At 35.8% G+C, this 18966-nt stretch overlaps 1 long non-coding RNA gene across 1 annotated transcript; it reads left to right on the top strand.

Moving 5' to 3' along the window:
- Nucleotides 1-7104: 7104 nt before the first annotated feature.
- Nucleotides 7105-9180, top strand: LOC104091064 (uncharacterized). Its single transcript, XR_011407763.1, has 2 exons — nucleotides 7105-7554; nucleotides 8839-9180. It is a non-coding gene; the product is annotated as an uncharacterized lncRNA (long non-coding RNA).
- The last annotated feature ends 9786 nt before the right edge of the window (nucleotides 9181-18966 follow it).

The raw sequence follows: 18966 nt of genomic DNA, 5'->3' as shown, positions 1-18966 counted from the left end.
TGACTACCACCACCTCTTTGTTGTCCTAAACTGATCAAACCTCTTCTGATCCTCCTCAGACATATCGGCCTCCATTACCAGCCTACCAGCAACCACAAGAGGATGGTCTCCCAACTAGTACTACTCCCAGAGTCTGATAAACAGAAACAACATGTTTAGGAGTGTGAGTAGAAGGAGTCTGTACCCCTCCCCCGTCCTGAGAAGTAGTCGGTGCCACAAAAAGTACCCTGGTCTGTGCCAAGCCCTCCACAAGACCAACCAATCGAACAAGAGAATCCCAAAGTACTAGCAGCAATAAACCCCTCCAGGACCTGAGTTGGTCGAACCGGCTCACCCTGATCATACACCTGCTCCTCAACCGGAGCTACTAGTGGCTCCATAACGGCTGCCCTAGCAGGGGCTCTAACTGCATCGCAGAGTCTGAGGGGCCGGTGCATGCCCAATTGCTCCTGAAGAACATATTCTCATTATCTGCGAGAGATTAGAAAGAAAAAGATTCAAACTTCGAATCAATAAAGTCACACGATCAGAATGAAAGAAAGGAAGTTTCCTAACATACTGTAGCCTCGCGGAGATAAGTACAAACATCTCCATACCAATCCACAAGGCTCTACTAGACCCGCTTGTGACTCATAAGACCTACACAACCTAGATCTATGATACCAACTTGTCATGACCCAAAATCCCAACTCAAGTTTGTGATGGCGCCTAGCCGAACTTGCTAAGCAACCCATCCCCCAATTAGCATATAAGTATGTCAAGTAACAATTAACAGCTAAATAACTATTTCTAAATAAGTCAATATTAAGAATACATGCTTAAACGGTACAAGATCTATGAACACCGATACACAACCCATATATTGACCTGATACAAAATTCATGTACCGACCACGCTCACAGGGCCCAAGGTAACATAGATAATCACTTGACTCTGGAGGGACGGATCCAAATCCAAGGACATAGACGAGCGTAATAGCATCCCTCATAAGTCAATATTCGATGATCATATCAAGTGTGCCATAACTGTATCTCATCGCACGCTCACCCTTCATGCTAAAATTCTCAGTCCAAATCACGTATCCATTAATTAAATGCATGTATATGCTCAAGAATTATAGCTAAAAGGTGCACAAGGACTTTATATATATATATATATATATATATATATATATATATATATATATATATATACATACAAATATGTGCTCATGAAATATCTATGTGACTATGATAATTAAGTAATTTAACATATCAAGAATAATTTCTCGTGCATTCATAATTAATCACAAGCCTAAGCATGATTTTTAACACGAAATAGAGCAAATGTAGTCACATAAGTCAAATAAATCATAAATCAATGAGCACGTAGACAAAACAAGGCATATAATAATCCAATTCTACCCTGGTCTTGATATAAACTCGATAAATGCATATACACTCACCACCACGTCTATACACCACCCATTACCTTAAACATATAGCAAACAAGTCAAATCCTAGGGGTTCTCTATTAACAAGGTTATCCAAGAGACTTACCTCTACGCGGTAATCTTAAAATCACCAAAAGTGTGAAATACTCAAAAATTCAACTCCAAACGGCTCAAATCTAGTCAAATACAAACCAATAACGACAAACAAAGCTATAAATCGAACCCAAACGATAAAGGTAGAATTCAAAAAATAAAAAAATCAACCCGAGCCCACCTCCAGGAACCCGATAAAATTCAAAAATCCGTACACCCATTTTGATACGAGTTCAAATATACAAGTTTCACTCAAAATCGATTCCAAATTGGGGGTTCAAATCTCAATTATTCAGTTTCCAAAAGTTTTACCAAAACCCCCCAAATTTTACTTTAAATTTCAAGCTTTTCGGTGTAGAAATCCAGAAAAAATCATGATATAAAGTAAAATCCAAGTATAAATTCTTACCTCCAATGCTGTAGCAAAATAAATCTTTAAAATCTCCCGCTCTTGAAGTCTAGAGCTCAAAATATGATAATATGGGAAAAATCCCGAAATTCCAACTTAAAGTGGTCTGCCGAGACTTATGCATCGCGATCGCGAAGGCCAAAAATGCCCAGCTGGAAGTTCCCTCTTCAAGATTGCAAACACTAAATCGCGAACACAGTCTGCGCCCAACTACACCTACGCGAACGCAGAATCCTATGTGAAAGAAAAGGTTGAACCACTATCTGGCGCCTCTCCATCGCGTATGCGACACCCATTTACGAACGTGAAACTTCTACTTCAGACCCTCTGCGAATGCGTCGGTTACTTCACAAAGGGATAGAAGAAAACTCCACTACCATCTCCCCCTTCTCCGCAATCACGAGACAAGCTCCACGATCGCGAAGCACTGCAAAACATCAGAAAACCAACAACTCCAAACAAAGAATAAATGGTCTAAAACTACCCCGACTTACACTCAAACACCGAGACCCCGTCTAATCATGCCAACAAGTTCCAATACCTAATCCAAACTTATTCAAATTCTCAAAACATAACAAATAACATCAAAACCAAGAATCGACGATCAAAACACATGTTAAGCTTTTCTTAAGTTCATTAACTTCCGAACTTCGAACCAAGCATCCGATTCAAGTCTAACCAATCCGGATTAAACCCAAACTTTGCATACAAGTTCCAAATGACAAAACAAACCTTTTTCAACCTCCGGAACCAAAATCCAAATCTGATAACCTTGAATTCAAACCCCGCTCAAACCTATGAACTCAATCTTATAAATTGCCAACTTTCGTCAAATAGCACCAAGACATTACAGGAACCTCCAAATCCAATTCTGAACATACGCCTAAGTACAGAATTACCATACAAACCTATTGGAACCCTCAAAATAACATTCTGATATCATTTATACAAAAGTCACATTTCAGTCAACTCTTACAACTTAAGCTTTTAAAAATCACATTACGTGTTCCAAATCATTCCCGAACCTTCCCAAAGCCAAACAAATTATCCTCGCAAGTCATAAAACAACAAAAACACATATGGTCACTACTAGAAATCCGCTAAAAACCGACCAAATATTTTCGACCAACGTTAGTCGGTCAAAAAAAGCGACCAAAAACCGTCCAGCTTGGACGAAAACTGGAATTTTTTTTAGATTTTTTTAAAACTAGATACCGACCAATGTTGGTCGGTAAATTGGTCAACGAATTGACCCAGCTGGTCAGACAAGAAAATTTTGGATTACCAACTAATGTTGGTCGGTAATCTGGACCCAATTTTTTAAATTTTAATAATTATTTTATTATTTAAAATATTTTATAATATTTAAGAATTTATTTTAAAATTACCGACCAACGTTGGTCAGTTAATGCAGGGGGAGCATTTACCGACCAACTTTGGTCGGTAATTATTATTTTCTGCAAAATAACCGACCAAAGTTGGTCGTTTATTACGTCAACATTGGTCAAACTTTTGAATAACTTTTATATTTACTATCTAAATATTATAAATGTAATTCGTTAACACTTTTGTAATACAAATAATGAATACACTAACATATACTATATATAACATGCTATATATGTAGTTAAAGTAGTACAACGAAGCGTGTTATATATATATATATATATATATATATATATATATACACACACACACACAAAAAAAAATATATATACTATAACAAGCTATATATATAGTTAAAGTATTACAATGAAGTGTGTGTGTGTGTATATATAGAGGTATAGCCATATATATATATATAAGAACACGAACCGCTAGGACCACAGGGTCGGGTTCTTTTAGGGATAGACTTGTGAAGATCCTAATTAGTAAATATAATTTATCATCAAATATATCTATTTGTAAATTGATTCATCGACTTATAACTTATTTAGATGCATTGATGAATATTAAAAACAAAACGTTTGACCTACATCGACTAATAGTAAAAACAAAACGTCTCGACCTATATCGATTAATCTATGTCATGCATTATTAGTGATAAATGAATGAAAAATAGAAGAATTAATACTAAACATCTTTGACACGCAAATATATATATATATATATATATATATACACAGGGTCGGGTTCTTTTAGGGATAGACTTGTGAAGATCCTAATTAGTAAATATAATTTATCATCAAATATATCTATTTGTAAATTGATTCATCGACTTATAACTTATTTAGATGCATTGATGAATATTAAAAACAAAACGTTTGACCTACATCGACTAATAGTAAAAACAAAACGTCTCGACCTATATCGATTAATCTATGTCATGCATTATTAGTGATAAATGAATGAAAAATAGAAGAATTAATACTAAACATCTTTGACACGCAAATATATATATATATATATATATATATATATATATATATATATATATATATATATATATATATATATATATATGGATCACAAATTAAATAAACGAAAGAAGTTATTAGTATTAAGTAAACGAGTTAAATTAATAGGTCAAATATGGTCAAACTTTAACAAGCTATATATATACACACTAACATATACTATAACAAGCTATATATATAGTTAACGTATTACAATGATGCGGCTATACCTATATATATATATATATATATATATATATATATATATATATATATAGGTATAGCCGTATATATATAAGAAACTATATATATAGCTTGTTATATATATATATATATATATATATATATATATATATATATATAGGTATAGCCGCATATATATAAGAACACGAAGCGCTAGGACTACAGGGTCGGGTTCTTTTAGGGATAGACTTGGAAAGATCCTAATTAGTATATATACTTTATCATCAAATATATCTATTTGTAAATTGATTCATCGACTTATAGCTTACTTAGATGCATTGATGAATTTTAATCGATGATTCATCAAAACATCTCGACCTATATATCGATTAATCTATGTCATGCATTGTTAGTGATGAACGAATGAAAAAAGAAGTTATTAGCATCAATTACAATATAGTGTATGTGTGTGTGAGAGAAATTACTCACATACTTAATTATAACTTAGAAATTTTACTTAGATAGATGCTATTATAATTTATTAAAAGTAAATAGTTAATATAATTATTTATAAAGATTATGCTTATAGTTTATAATTATTTATAATAATTGTATAGTTAAATAAAATAAATGCTTATAGTTTATAATATTTTAAGAAACAAAACACAAAAAAAAAGAATTTAATTTTTTTTAAAAAAAACCTGAACAAAGTTGGTCGTTTTTTGGTCAAACGGTCAACACTTAATGTACCGACCAATTTTGGTCGGTAATTCTGAAATCAGAACTGAAATAACGGGGGAACCCCTATTTCTCTCTTACCTTCCCCTCTCCTTCTCTATTTTCCTCACTCAATACCTTCCCCTCTCCTTCTCTATTTCCCTCACATAAAGCCCATTCCCCACCCCGCGTCGCCACCGCCCAGCCCCCGCCGTCGCCACGCCGTCGCCGCTGCCACTGCCACTGCTGCCCCTCTCCTTCTCCACCTCCTAAAAATTCTAGGTTTGAATTACAACCCATTTATTTATTATTTCTAGGTTTTGTTAATTAGTTATGAATTAGTTTCAATTGATTAGTGTTTCAATTATTTGAACATTGTATTTTATTGAGGATTAGGGTTTAGGTCTTATTTTAATTAGTTTTGTTAATTAGTTTTATTAACTAATTAGTTTTATTAATTAGTCAATTAGTTATGAATTAGTTTTAATTGATGAGTGTTTCAATTTTGAGTTTGTATTGTCTTGAATAGTTTAGTTAGAATTGAATTATTAACTTTGTATTATCTTGAATAGTTTAGTTAGAATCTAGGGTTTAGGATTTGTTCTTGTGAATCGAACTTTTAGGGTATGGGTTGAATTTCTTTAGTTTAGTTAGTTTATGCTTAAACTCATAGGATATGAATTGAAATTTTAGTTTTTAGGATTTATTCTTGTGAATTGAACTTTTAGGATATGAATTGAACTTTTAAGATATGAATTGAACCTTTTGGATATGAATTGAACTTTTAGGATATAAATTGGTGTAATTAGGAAAAAATAATTATCTTGAATTAACTAAAAAGAGATTGGCGGATGCTTTCTCGGATGCTAGAAAGAAGAACAAGAGGCCTGGCTGGTTACTTGAGAATTTGTGGAATGATTTGCAAAGGCAATGGCTTACCGCGGAGTTCTTAGAGAGGAGCGAAAAAGGAAAGAAATCTCGCGCACCCGAGAAGGGAGACTCCTTGAACACTGGAGATGCGATCAGTCTAGGGACATTAAAAAGAAAATTGGTACGTAATTGCTTAAATTATTTTACTTTTCTAAGTATATCTATTCTGTTTATTAACTAAATTAATTTATTTTCAGGAAAAGAAGTATGGGCGTCCAATGAGTCATGATGAGCTATTCAAGGAGACGCATATTATGAAGAAGGAGAAAGAGGGGGATCAAGATAGGTCGGTCGAGGACCGGGCCTCGACAACATATGTAAGCTTTCAATTTTCTTTAAGCATTATAATTTACTTTTATAAAAATTTTGAAATACTAATTTAATTTTTAACGTGGAGGAATTCATCTGTAGTCATCCAGCTGGTGAATCGGGTGAGCCAACCCAACCTTCGGACGAGGCTGCTGAAAGAATATGGTTGGAGTTTGTTGGCGGTCCAAAATGGGGGAAGGTATACGGGCTTCCTACTAAAAACTTCCATCGCTATAAGTGTGGAATGCGAGGAACAGGGACTTCCTCGCAAGGCGAGCAACTTAATAGGGATAGCCTCTCCGTTATGCGGGAGACATCGACAAAGCTCACATCCGAGCTAGAAGCGGCCAAGGAAAGAGAAATGCTTAGAGATGCTCAATTCCTTGGCATGCAAGCTCAGATCAGAACTCTCCTATTTAGTGGAGCTTTTCAGTTGCCCCGATCTCGTGAGTCATCTCCAGAGGGTCGACCTCCACGTGATCGTTCCTCTCGTCCTGCTCGTGATCGTTCCTCCCGTCCTCCCCGTGATCGTTCTTCCCGTCCTCCACAAGACCGTTCTCTATTCCGTCTTGTAAATGAAAGTTCATCAGACAGTGATGATGATGTCACTACAAGAAATATGAGCTATGACGACATTTAATTAGTGACATTTATAATATATGTAGGGAAAAGGTTCATTTCGTGACATTTGTTAACAAAATGTGGCAAAAATACTAACATTTGATGACAAATGACAGAAATACTGTGACATTTGATAGAAATGTCACATAATTAAGAATAAAATGACATTTAATTAGTGATATGTACAACAAATGTCAAAAAAATTACTAGTTTTAAAAAAGAAAGAGAATTTGTTTTTTCCAAATCTCCCTCTCAAATCTCTAAAAAACCCTACTCCGCAACCTCCCTCTCTTAGAACAATTAAGTTCATTTTCCCCCTCCCCAGTTTCTCTATCTCGTCCGAATCCTTACACCCCAACCATGAATATCAAAATCCTTCAGGAATAGCAGTTTGAAATGTATTCTCTTCTTGCTTAATTCCCTATTTCCTTCTCTTTGTCTATTGCGCATTGGAATAACTCTAGGTTAGCATTTTTCTTTATATCTTGATTGGATTCGAATTCTTCCTTATTTCTTGTGAGTGTTTTGATTTCTCAGAGGAATTCAATCATATTTATTGCATTTGCCTGTGTCCTATGTATTTGCAACAGAGGAATTGGGAGTTTAGGGTTTTGAAGCTTAATCTATGTTCTGATTTTATTTTGTGGTTGTGATCGTGTGGTGATTTGGAGATATGTTTGTTTGAATGGAGGTTGTGTGGGGTATTATTACACAATATGCTAATGGTGGTATTACATTCATAGATTTATGCCTTACGGCTGTTTGACAAAATGCCTGATAGAGCATCTTAAACACTATAATCTTCCCTATTGTTTATTTATTTCAAAATATGAACTAAATTGATGAGTTTTCCTCAATTCTTAACTGATTCAATGATGTGCAAGTCAGCAACAAAGGATTTTTCAAATTCTCTAAGACTTCCTTTAAGTTAAATTGTCAAGATATGACGTTAAGTTTGTTTGCGTCCCTTAAATGTCTTATGTTTCTCTTTGGGTTCGCGTTGTACTACAAAGAGCTCAACTTAGAGATGTACTAGTTTTGGGGCTTAATGTTACCAGGTATTTATTCTTGTACACTTAATAAACTAGTTAGTTGCATGATCTTATTAAGCAGTCATCAGATATCATGAAAATATTATCTTGCACAGAAGGAGAATGCTAGTAAGTAAACTTCACATTCATATGTATCATTAGCTTTATATACTAAGGGCTTGTTTAGTTAGTACAGTATGGTAATTAACTCTTGCCTTTCAAAGGAGAAATGCTATAATGATAAGTCTGCTATATCTACATATAGGGTGCTATCTACTTTGCTAATTATTTTTGTCCCTACGGAAATTATGCAATCGGTCGAATATCTTTAGAATTTACTAGGTTGAAATGTACCGATGGCTATGCTGGTTGATTAGGTGAAGAATAAGGTAGCACACATGTACTGGACTTTGTGTGTGTGATATGGGGTTGCAGTGAGAAAGTCCAGAGTGTGGCAACTTATGGTAAGGTCCTTGTAAATTTGATGGCCATATGACATCTTTCTTTCTTAAAATTATGTGTTTTTACTAAGGGAATTTGTTCGTTGGTGGCAAATAGCTTGTGGAATACTTCAATTAGTAATCTTATAAGGATACTCGTGACAATCGCTGCACTATATAAATTCATTTTATTAAATCGTTCTTCCATGTAGATTATGCGATCTTCTTTTGACTCACAATCACTTGCTAATTTATTTCCTAATTTATGAAAACATAGGTTGACTACCTCAGCAACCTTGTTGTCTCAATTCAATAGAGTGTCAAATGGGTGGAAGCGCAAGGAAATTGGAGTTGAAGGGATGTAGCAGAAAAAGTGGAAGAAAGAGTTGAGGAAGTGAAAAAATCTGTTGCAGAATTTGCTACAATTTGCTTGTATCGAGCCTAATAGTTTCTTTCTACCATTGTTTAATTGTAAGGATGTGCTGCTATTCACAAATACATTGATGTAATTAGTTACAGAGATTTTTTGTTTACTTATTTTATTACAGTTCAAATTATATATATTTATTGACATTTATAGGTATTTATTTTAGAAATTTGATATTTATACTTTCATGTATAGCAATGTATAATATTAGTTTTATATTTATATTATAATTGTCCTCTCAAATGTCAATGAGTAATTTTGACATTAGCAATATATGCATTATACAAGTGTCGCTAATAACTCAAGAATTTCCCGACATTCTAAATATAAGTTAGAAACCAGTATTAACTTATCGACATTATGGGAAATGTCACAAATTTTAAAGTGACATTTTCATAAAAGTCAATAAATAAATGTCGTAAATCTTTTTCCGGCATTAAAATAAATGTCAGAAAATTCACGACATTGAAATTTACGACATTTGGACTAAGTGTCAAATAAATGTCGGAAAGCGATTTTGTGACATTTATGTAACTTATTACGACATTTATAAAATGTCGTCGTAGATCATATTTCCTGTAGTGTGTTGTAGAAAATACCCCTTGACTTTTATATACTTTGAACTAGACAAATAGAACCAGTTTTGAACTAGTTGTAATTAGTTTTAACTTGGTTTTGGATTTTTATGTTCAATTGAACTTTAATTTATTAGTTTTAAAGTATTTGTTGAATGTTTTGGTTGTTGTTGTTGTTGTTGTTGTTGTTGTTGTTGTTGTTATTAGGTGTATTGGTATGCTGGCAGGTGGTGTAGCTGCCAAAACAGGCATTTTATGCCAAAATTAAACCCAAAAAAACCGACCAAAGTTGGTCAATTTTAATAAAAAAAAAATTTATTCCAAAATACCAACCAAAGTAGGTCGGTTAATGAACATTGAATTCCCAGAATTCAACATTACCGACCAACTTTGGTCGGTATTTTGCCTGCACTGTTGAGGTTACCAACCATAGTTGGTCGGTAATGTTTAATTTTAATTATTTTAAAAAAATATATATTTTCAATTACCGACTAAAGTTGGTCTGTTTTTTTAAATTTTAATAATTAATAAAAAAAACATAATTTAGTTAAACCGACCAACTTTGGTCGGTAAAATTAAATTAATAAAATATGTTTCCGACCATAGTTGGTCGGTAAGTACTTAAACTTGTCAGATGGTCGTTTTAAGCTACCGACCAACGTTGGTCGGTATTTTCCGGCCAACTTTGGTCGGTAAGCCATTCCGACCATCAAAACACCGTCCACACCCTAATGGTCGCATTTTAGTCGGTAATTGGCCATAACCGACCAACTTTGGTCGGTTTTTAGCGAATTTCTAGTAGTGGGGGAACATCAAATAGGAAAACAAAGCTCAAATACACAAAATGATCGGCCAGGTCATCACAACAAAAAGGCCCGCAAAGTTCTGAAGGAACGACATACTCCGGTTGCCTAAAATGATGGCAAAAGGAAGGTGACGGGGACACGCACTTCATTGGTGCTCTGAGTCGATACACGGTCAGAATGGTAGTCCCAAGCAATTGTGGGCATAATGCCTTGATAAACTTGGATTCCATTCTTCTGGTAGGCATGGGATGGACATCGCAAAATGGACCTTCGTTGAGTGCTAGACCAACATCGTTGGGGGAGAGGTTGAAGTGATATGTCAGAGATGCATAGACATGAGCTTCCGGAATGTCCTTGATGGTGGTGGTGGCTTTGAACGTGAGGCGCAGATTAGAGCGCATGGTGTAGTGCCCAACTTTGTTGGCATTTCCGTGCTGGAAGCAGTTATGGTTACCGACTTTATTAGTCTAGATAGGACCTTGGAACACATTGGTTCCACCGATTGCTATGCAGCGGATTGAGCCGGTGGTGGAGCAGTTCTGTGAGCAATCAGAAAGGGGACATCAGAATTCCAAAATTGGCATTACTTGGCTATCATAGCATCTAGCATTATGAACCAAGATGAACTATTATTCATTATCAAGGAAGAGACCTATTCGTTTCCAACATGATCTATGTTGATATTCAGGGGAGGTGGAAGATCAATAAAGTTGAGGTAGGTGGAAGCATCTTACAAAGGGCGAAGACTGCAGGCATATGCGAATGAAGCTTCTTGAGAAGCAACATTGATCAGTTCATTTTCGTCATGCACACAAGCTTGGCTAAAAAAGGTAGCCATGAATCTTAGGCCATCGACATCGTTGTGAAATAAAGCTTCAGTGACAGCGAGTCAAGTAGCAGCACTGCAGATGGAATTTACACGGGAGATGAAGATGCTGATATTGGGAAGGTGCGAGGCAAATCTACTATTGAAGGAGATCTATCAGCCTCAGTCCACTCGGGTGTGGCGAGCAGAGAGGAAGACACATTGCCAAACTTACCAATGGCACTAGGAGAGAAGTACACTAAATTCGTGAATGTGAAGACCAGAAGTCATGGAATTCATAGACTAGTAAAGGGAAACATAGTCTCGAGCTCTCTCAAGAAGATTTAGAGGCTAGAGACAGCGCAGAGAATTTCAGCGCAATCCATCGCTTTGATCACTTGGAAATAGAGCAAAATGGAGATCTAGATCTGACAATAGGGGGAACCCAGCCCATGCAATTGTCTGTCCAGCGTTTGGTGGACACCATTATGTGGTCCATCTGGTTGAGGTAGTACGGGACCGAGATAAAGCAAGGGATGAAGGTGGATTCCCTGGGCTCGGTAATCCGTTAGAGAGGGAAGTTAGCAGCCGCAATAAGGATGGCATGGTCTCGATCGTCTAGTCTGAAAGAATATGGAGAGGAGGAGCTAGCCTTCTAGGTACAAATCGGGGGTGGCAGGCGATAGCAACAACCCGATCTGTTTGAGCTTCTTGATCACATTTAGCGACTAGGTTTCTGGCAGGATCAACAATGCTAATAGGTCCAACAGGATTTGCTGCACCATTGACATTAGCAGCAGCATCTAGGAGGGAAAGAATACTGTCCTGAGCCATTATAAAAGCTCAAGCTCAACTCAGCCTCTCTTGAGTTGAGTGAAATTTCTTAGAAGAAATCGACCAGTATTTAGTATTGTTTTTCTTGAGTGAAAAATAGGTACAATACAGTTAGAAATATATGCCACCACATAAAGTTCAGTTCAGTTGTAGTGGTGGTTCTGCCTTGCAACGAGAATCTGAAATTATACCAAATATTAGTCCACATCCAACAATACAGTGTTATTCTATTTATCCAAATTCAATAAAGGATGAATATCGATCCTCCTTTTCTGATTGACTGAAGTTGCAAGAAAAGAAAAAACTTTAAGGCTTAAGAAGATCACGATACAGTGTTGCTTTATTGATCCAAATTTAACAAAGGATGCTTGTTAACAGAAAAGATTCAGGAAAAATCTCAGACTATGACACTGATTACTGATATTAATCCGCTGTGCCAAAGAGGAACTACAACTACAAATTTAAGGAGAGAACAGTTCTGAAAATGTATATCCTATTTTTACATCTTTATTTGTCCTTGGGAAGGGTGGACGCGGGAACTTCTCAATTGTATACGGCACAACATACATCAACATGAAATTAACAAAAGTTGCAGGCTATGACGTGCAAGGACACAATAAATGGTTTATTGATGTATGCTTTTGGTGGAGCAGCTAAGAGATTCCAATATAATTTATCAGCTCCATCAAATAATAGGTTACTGGTCTTTGGAATTCATGACTTCAGTAAAAGACCCAATTCAAGTTACTAAGTGACACAGAGATTATTTTCCTTAATAAATCACAATACTCTTATGATCTTCATCCAGAAGTATCCATTAGCTTGTTTATCTATACACCTATATTTCCCTTCGGATAGCAATTTCAGTAATTGCTACTACCTTGTAACAAGGAGTTTGTGTAGAGGAGAACATGATTGTGATAATAACATAAATGTAAAGTTACTTCTCAAAATTTGACACAAATGTAAAACTAGAAGACCAACTTTGAAGCACTTAAAAGAAAACAAACACAAAAAAGATTCACTCAGTTATCACCCATGCAGAACAAAAGAGAGGCGATCTCATAATTCAATTAAAATAACACTACATTTTCCAAATTATACAACGGACCTCTTAATTCATTTCTAGAAGGTGTAGTGTTTGAAGCAGCTATCAAGTTGTAGAGATAAATACTATGCATGAACGGTCATGTATCTGATCTAGAGGCTATTTTCAAAATAATAATCATGAGTGGATTTTACTTATCAAAAAAATCATGAGTGAGTTTTATTTATCAAAAAAATCTTGAGTGGATCTAGGGTCTCCTAGTAAGATGTACGTTTCTTGAAAGCGGTGTTTGTTTTCGATAGCTGATATCAGATAAACTAGTTTGAAATGAAGGTTTGAGTAGTAGGATTCTAATTTCTACAACATACAGAATGTGCCCAAAGACATATCACTGAGCTCATAAGGGAGGTAGAGATCAAACATATCCTATCTTAAACGATGTGCTCTTTTGAATTCAACAAATCCAACAGTTTTCTATTGAATTTATTATATCAAATTGTTTTCCATCAATTTAACTTTAAAAATCATATATCACTGTATAAGAAAGTTGAACAACAAAGCAAATAAAATATTAAAAAAAGTTGAACAACAAAGGATTTTTATTGATTTATTCTCTAAGCAAATAGGTCACTTGACTCAAGCGAGGAACACCATACAGTAAATGTGGAACCATGAAAACAAATACTGTAAATTCGAAAGGTAAAATCGTGATGTAAACAATATTACCTCTAAGAAAGAGGCAATTTATGGATCATCAAACCTCCGCAGAGTGCCACCATCTATAAGTTGTCTTGCAGTTCTAGTAAAGCTCCTTGAGCCTGAAGATGGAAGGTGTTCTGAAGTCTTTCTACAACTAAATATTGTCTAGCTTGATTAAATATTGCATCCACGTCATTCGCTTTTGATGGATCTTGAACAAGCATTCCGCTACACAAAAAACTTTGATCAGCAACATGAAAGTGAAAATGCATCTTGAACTTTCAGAAAAACTAGATTGCAAAGGTTTTAGCCATCTAAGAAAATATCTTTTGAATTTTGATTTATGTCTTAGAAAAAACATTTGACTGGATATTAGTCTTCGGGTTCCTTGAGAAAAGGAATAGAACATAGAAATCTAGCTAATAGACTAAAGGCTTAAAAGAAAAAGAGGAACCAGCAGTTAAATTGAGCTCCGAGTCATCACATACCATAAAAAGTCTACCACTGCAAGCATATTTGATTTCTTTATGTCCCAGTGCAAACGTTTTACTAATACAGATTGTAACTAAAAAGTCATCACACGCTAATATATTTTCGTGTTTGAGTTCTATGATAGAAACTAGGAGTCCACCAAACAGCATAGGGAACCAGGTGCTCTATCTGTTCCTACAGTAAATAAGCGAAAAGTAAAACAAAACAGTATAGGAAACGGGTTCTCTATCTGTTCCCAAAGTAAATAAGCAGAAAGTAAAAGACACACAATATTTACGTGAAAACCTCCTTACTCAAGGGATTAAAAACCACGACCTACCTTAGTAGGATTTCAACTCCACTAAACCGAGCAAACTTCAAATTACATCCTATTGCAATCTACGAATTAAACTCTTAATCTCTTATTCTATTGTAAGCCCTTTGCAATAATTCTATTATAAATCAACAAACCTTGACTAACTCTAGTCAAGAACCAAACCAAACAATGATTGAAATTTGTCCTACAAAGACACTTCTTAAAAGTAGTGTAGGATTACAAGTGAAGAACAAAATAACAAAGACTCAACAAATCTAGGGACTTAAGATATCTTCAATATCGGGATCTGGTCCTTGAGGTTGTAGCGGCTTTGTTCTTGAGAGAGCCTTGAAAGCTGCAGCGGCTAGCACTTGAGAGAATATAATTTTTGGAATACAAGTGTTAGGTCAAACCTTGTATCATGTTCTGTATATATGGTAGCGCATGTGAGAATAGATAGGGACATTTCATCTTTTAATTTGGCCTCTAGCAAGCTGCAGTTGTGCTGCTATACTGCTGACAGATGGTACACTGCAATAGTTTTTACAGTTTTAGAGTTGCATATACGACGGCCAGGAGAACTGATCATATCTGATCCCTATCTGGTTCCTCGAGAATGTTTGACCAGCATTAAAACATAAAGTAACATATCATATCAAGACCAAAGGAACTGATCACAACTGGTTCCTATCTGGTTCCTCGAGACTGTTTGGAAAATCATCAAAACACAAAATAGCATAACTTATCAATTTTACCCTTTTTGATGATGACATACCCAGAATTGGTATTCCCCATGAGAACCAGATTCCCACATGTTTTCTCTACATATCATACTTATAATCAATATGTTAACAACATTGTTCTCCATGCGAAGCAGACCTATCTTTCATGCACAACACATCATATCAATTCAATTCTATTCCTCCCCCTGTTGACAACCATGTGACTTCCCCATTTTGGCATCATTGAAAAGAATAACAGAAGAATCACAAGCAAAAAGAAGTTCAACAACATTAACCCACGCCACTTGGGCAACACAGCATAAACAATAACAAGAATAACAAGTGAATATCATTGCATAAAATAGAGTGATTGCCCATAGTAGAGTAATTATAATAAAAGCACGGCAGTTTCAATCAATACAGAATATGACAATTTAAACAACTAAAGTGCCAATGTCATCAAACATAGGGATCAAAAGAGATAGGAATTCGATGGAATTTGGAAGGGGTGAAAGACATGGATCACTGGGCAGGAAGAAAATTAAGGGGCTAAGGCCTTGATGAGCTTGTCCATTCATTCATTCACAGTCATCTCATCAATGATCATCTGCTTTCTTAGGTCCTCCACCTATTTCCTCAACCTGTCATTCTCAGCCTTCAACTGAGCATTCTCTTCTACTACGGGACCACAAGGACCTACTTCTCTACCTCTTTGCCGAGTTGAACCATCAGTCGGAACACCAAGAATCTCCTCAAGCTTCTCCTCATCAAGAACAAACTCAGTCCCATTCATATACAACATCAAAGTATCATCATCGGTAATAGACAAATTTGCATAGAAGTTTTTTACTTCTTCTTCATAAACTTTGGGACTTAGAAGAACAAAGAGGTGATTCTATTTTTGAAACTCAACATTGTTAAGAAGTTCCTCCATTTTTCAGCAATATCAGAGTCAAACACTCTGCCTAACAATGCCTTTTGAGACTTCAGAGTCTCCTTCCTCTCTAACTCTGATATCTCAACCTTTTACTTCTTTAAGGAACCAGGCTCCTCACTCACACTACCCTTTCTTTTTCTGAGCGGTCGGGTCTCCCTCTTCTCCTTCTCAATTTGTTCACTCTTATCATCTGTTACATTTTTCTCAACCAGCTTTCTTTACTCTATTTTGCTCTTCTTTGAATTCTTTCTCATAAGTGGAGATTTTTCCACTTCATTCTCCTCATCCTCCATATTCTTCACATCAACACGTGACGTCACTTCATTATCAATCAACCTACTTTTCACCAATACTTTTTACTGGATCAAATGTTCGTTTAAACATAGAGCTCAAAATGGTCATCTTCAGAATCCTGAGAAGGATTAGAAAGACCAGGTCCCTCATTCAGTTCTCCTTTTTCCAACACATTCACCAATTCCCCCTGAGTTCCTTCACCACTTCTGCCATTCTTCAAGACTTCTACAAACCCAACAACAATTTCAGCCTCACTTTCTAGAATGTTAAATCGACCCTGTTTTCTTTCAGTTAAAGTCTCATCAAAATCTACCAAAGACTTCTTGGGGTTTTGATTCAGATGGAGTTAGGATTTTGGAAGGTGACGGGGTTGGGTTCACTTCTGGCATATTTGGAGAGGATGATTCCAGGTAAGACATGGTTAATTTTGGTTTAGAAGAAAAAAATCGGTTTTGATTGGGTGTGAGAGAAGAAAATAGTTTTTGGGGCAACAGGTCATTCAAAAGAGGTGTAATATTTTGGACTTCAAAAGTTAGAATATAGGCGGAAATAGCTTAATGGCATGGCACTCAAGCGGTTTAAAAATATATAAGTATTGAAGAGACTACTAACCTGAGTCACAAGAACTAGATTCCTTGACGGTTTTTGAAAATTTAAGCAAGAACCCCGAGAAGTGCAATGTCACTCATACTCGTTTTGTCCTAAAACTACATGTGTGTATACCTGTAATAGTACAAAATTGAGTTAGATGTCGTCAAAAAATACTTTTTAGCATTGTACCTTTCCTTCTTAACATAGAAGTCATTAAGGGAACTAGTTCTTAGTTGAGCTTGATCAAGCCTAACTCTAGACGATTTCTTTTAAAGTATTCCCTGCTCAACGCTTTAGTGAAGATATCTGCTACCTGGTCCTCCGTCTTGCAGAACTTCATATAGATCAGACCATTTTCAACATTGTCCCTCAAGAAATAATGTCTCACATCAATGTGCTTTGTTCTTTTGTGTTGCATCGGGTTCTCTGCCATATTAAGAGCACTTGTATTATCACTCAATAAGGGTACACAATCCATAAATACACCAAAATCCTCCAGTTGTTGCTTGATCCATAGTAGTTGTGCACAACACAAAGCAACATCCACATACTCAGCTTCAGCAGTAGAAAAAGTCACGAAGTTTTATTTCTCTGTACCCCATGAGATCAAGCATTGTCCTATAAAATGTGTCATTCTAGATGTACTCTTTCTATCCACCAGATATCCAGCATAATCAGTATCAGCATATCCAACCAAATCAAAATTATCTCCTGAAGGATAGTAGAGGACCAAGTCCTGTGCCTTGAGATACCTCAAAATTCTTTTGGCAGCCTTCAAGTGAGATTATTTTGGGCTTGATTGGAACCTAGCTCATAAACCAACACTAAAAATAATATCATGTCTGCTAGCAGTCAAGTATAGAAGAGACTCAATGATATACCTATACATAGTTTCATTGACAGGAGAACTAGGTTCGTCCATGTCTAGTCGAGTAGTAGTGGAAATAAGTGTATCAATGGTCTTAGAATTCTCTATCTCAAATCTTTTCAGCAGCTCCTTGATGTACTTATATTGAATGATCATAGTACCATTTGAAGCTTGCTTTATTATTTGTTGTGTTTCCAAATTCATCAAGCTTGTTTCGGAATACCCACCTAGTTCCAATCATTGTTCTGTCCGAAGGCCTAGGGACTAGGTGCCACACTTTGTTTCTCTCAAACTGATGGAACTTCTTGCATAGTAGCTGTCCAGTCAACATATTTCAATGCTTCATTGATGTTTTTAGGCTCAATTTGAGACAAAGGCTGAGAAGGCATACGTGTTCCTTGCCTTAGATCTAGTTTGAAACCGGAGTCTAATAGAGTGATTACATTTTGAAGGGGATGTGAGCTCTTGTGCTTCAAATTTGATACTTTAACTTCAGGATTCGAGGAACCAGGTTCCTCCATATTCGATCCATGATTTACATCAACAAAAGTATGACTTTCACTTCTTTGTCCAAGATCAGAAGTACCTGATACAACATCAGCAGCCCTATGTTCAGCTTCAATTGAGGTAATAGAGGGACTCGGTTCCTCTGTGCCTTCTGGAGATTCTGCTGCATCTTCTTCATCGCTCTACTTGACTTAACTCATCAAATCAGTCTTTCTATTTACAATATCTATAGTTTCACCAGGAACTTTTGTAATTTCTCCATCTTCATCTTCTTTGTTATGTGACCCTTTGCCACTTGATTCATTGAATTCATTAAAGATCACATGCACACTTTCTTCTACATAAGGAGTTCTTTTGTTTTATACTTTGTATGCATTTATTTGAGAGAAGTAACCAAGAAAAATTCTCTCATCACGTTTTTGCATCAAATTTTTCCCAAAGCCTTCTTACCATTATTGAGAACGAAACATTTTCATCCAAAAGCTCTCAGGTAATTCAGCTTGGG

The sequence above is a fragment of the Nicotiana tomentosiformis genome, chromosome 5 (assembly GCF_000390325.3).
Source record: "Nicotiana tomentosiformis chromosome 5, ASM39032v3, whole genome shotgun sequence".
Classification (NCBI taxonomy): Eukaryota; Viridiplantae; Streptophyta; class Magnoliopsida; order Solanales; family Solanaceae; genus Nicotiana; species Nicotiana tomentosiformis.
This window is presented reverse-complemented; position numbering and strand designations above follow the sequence as displayed.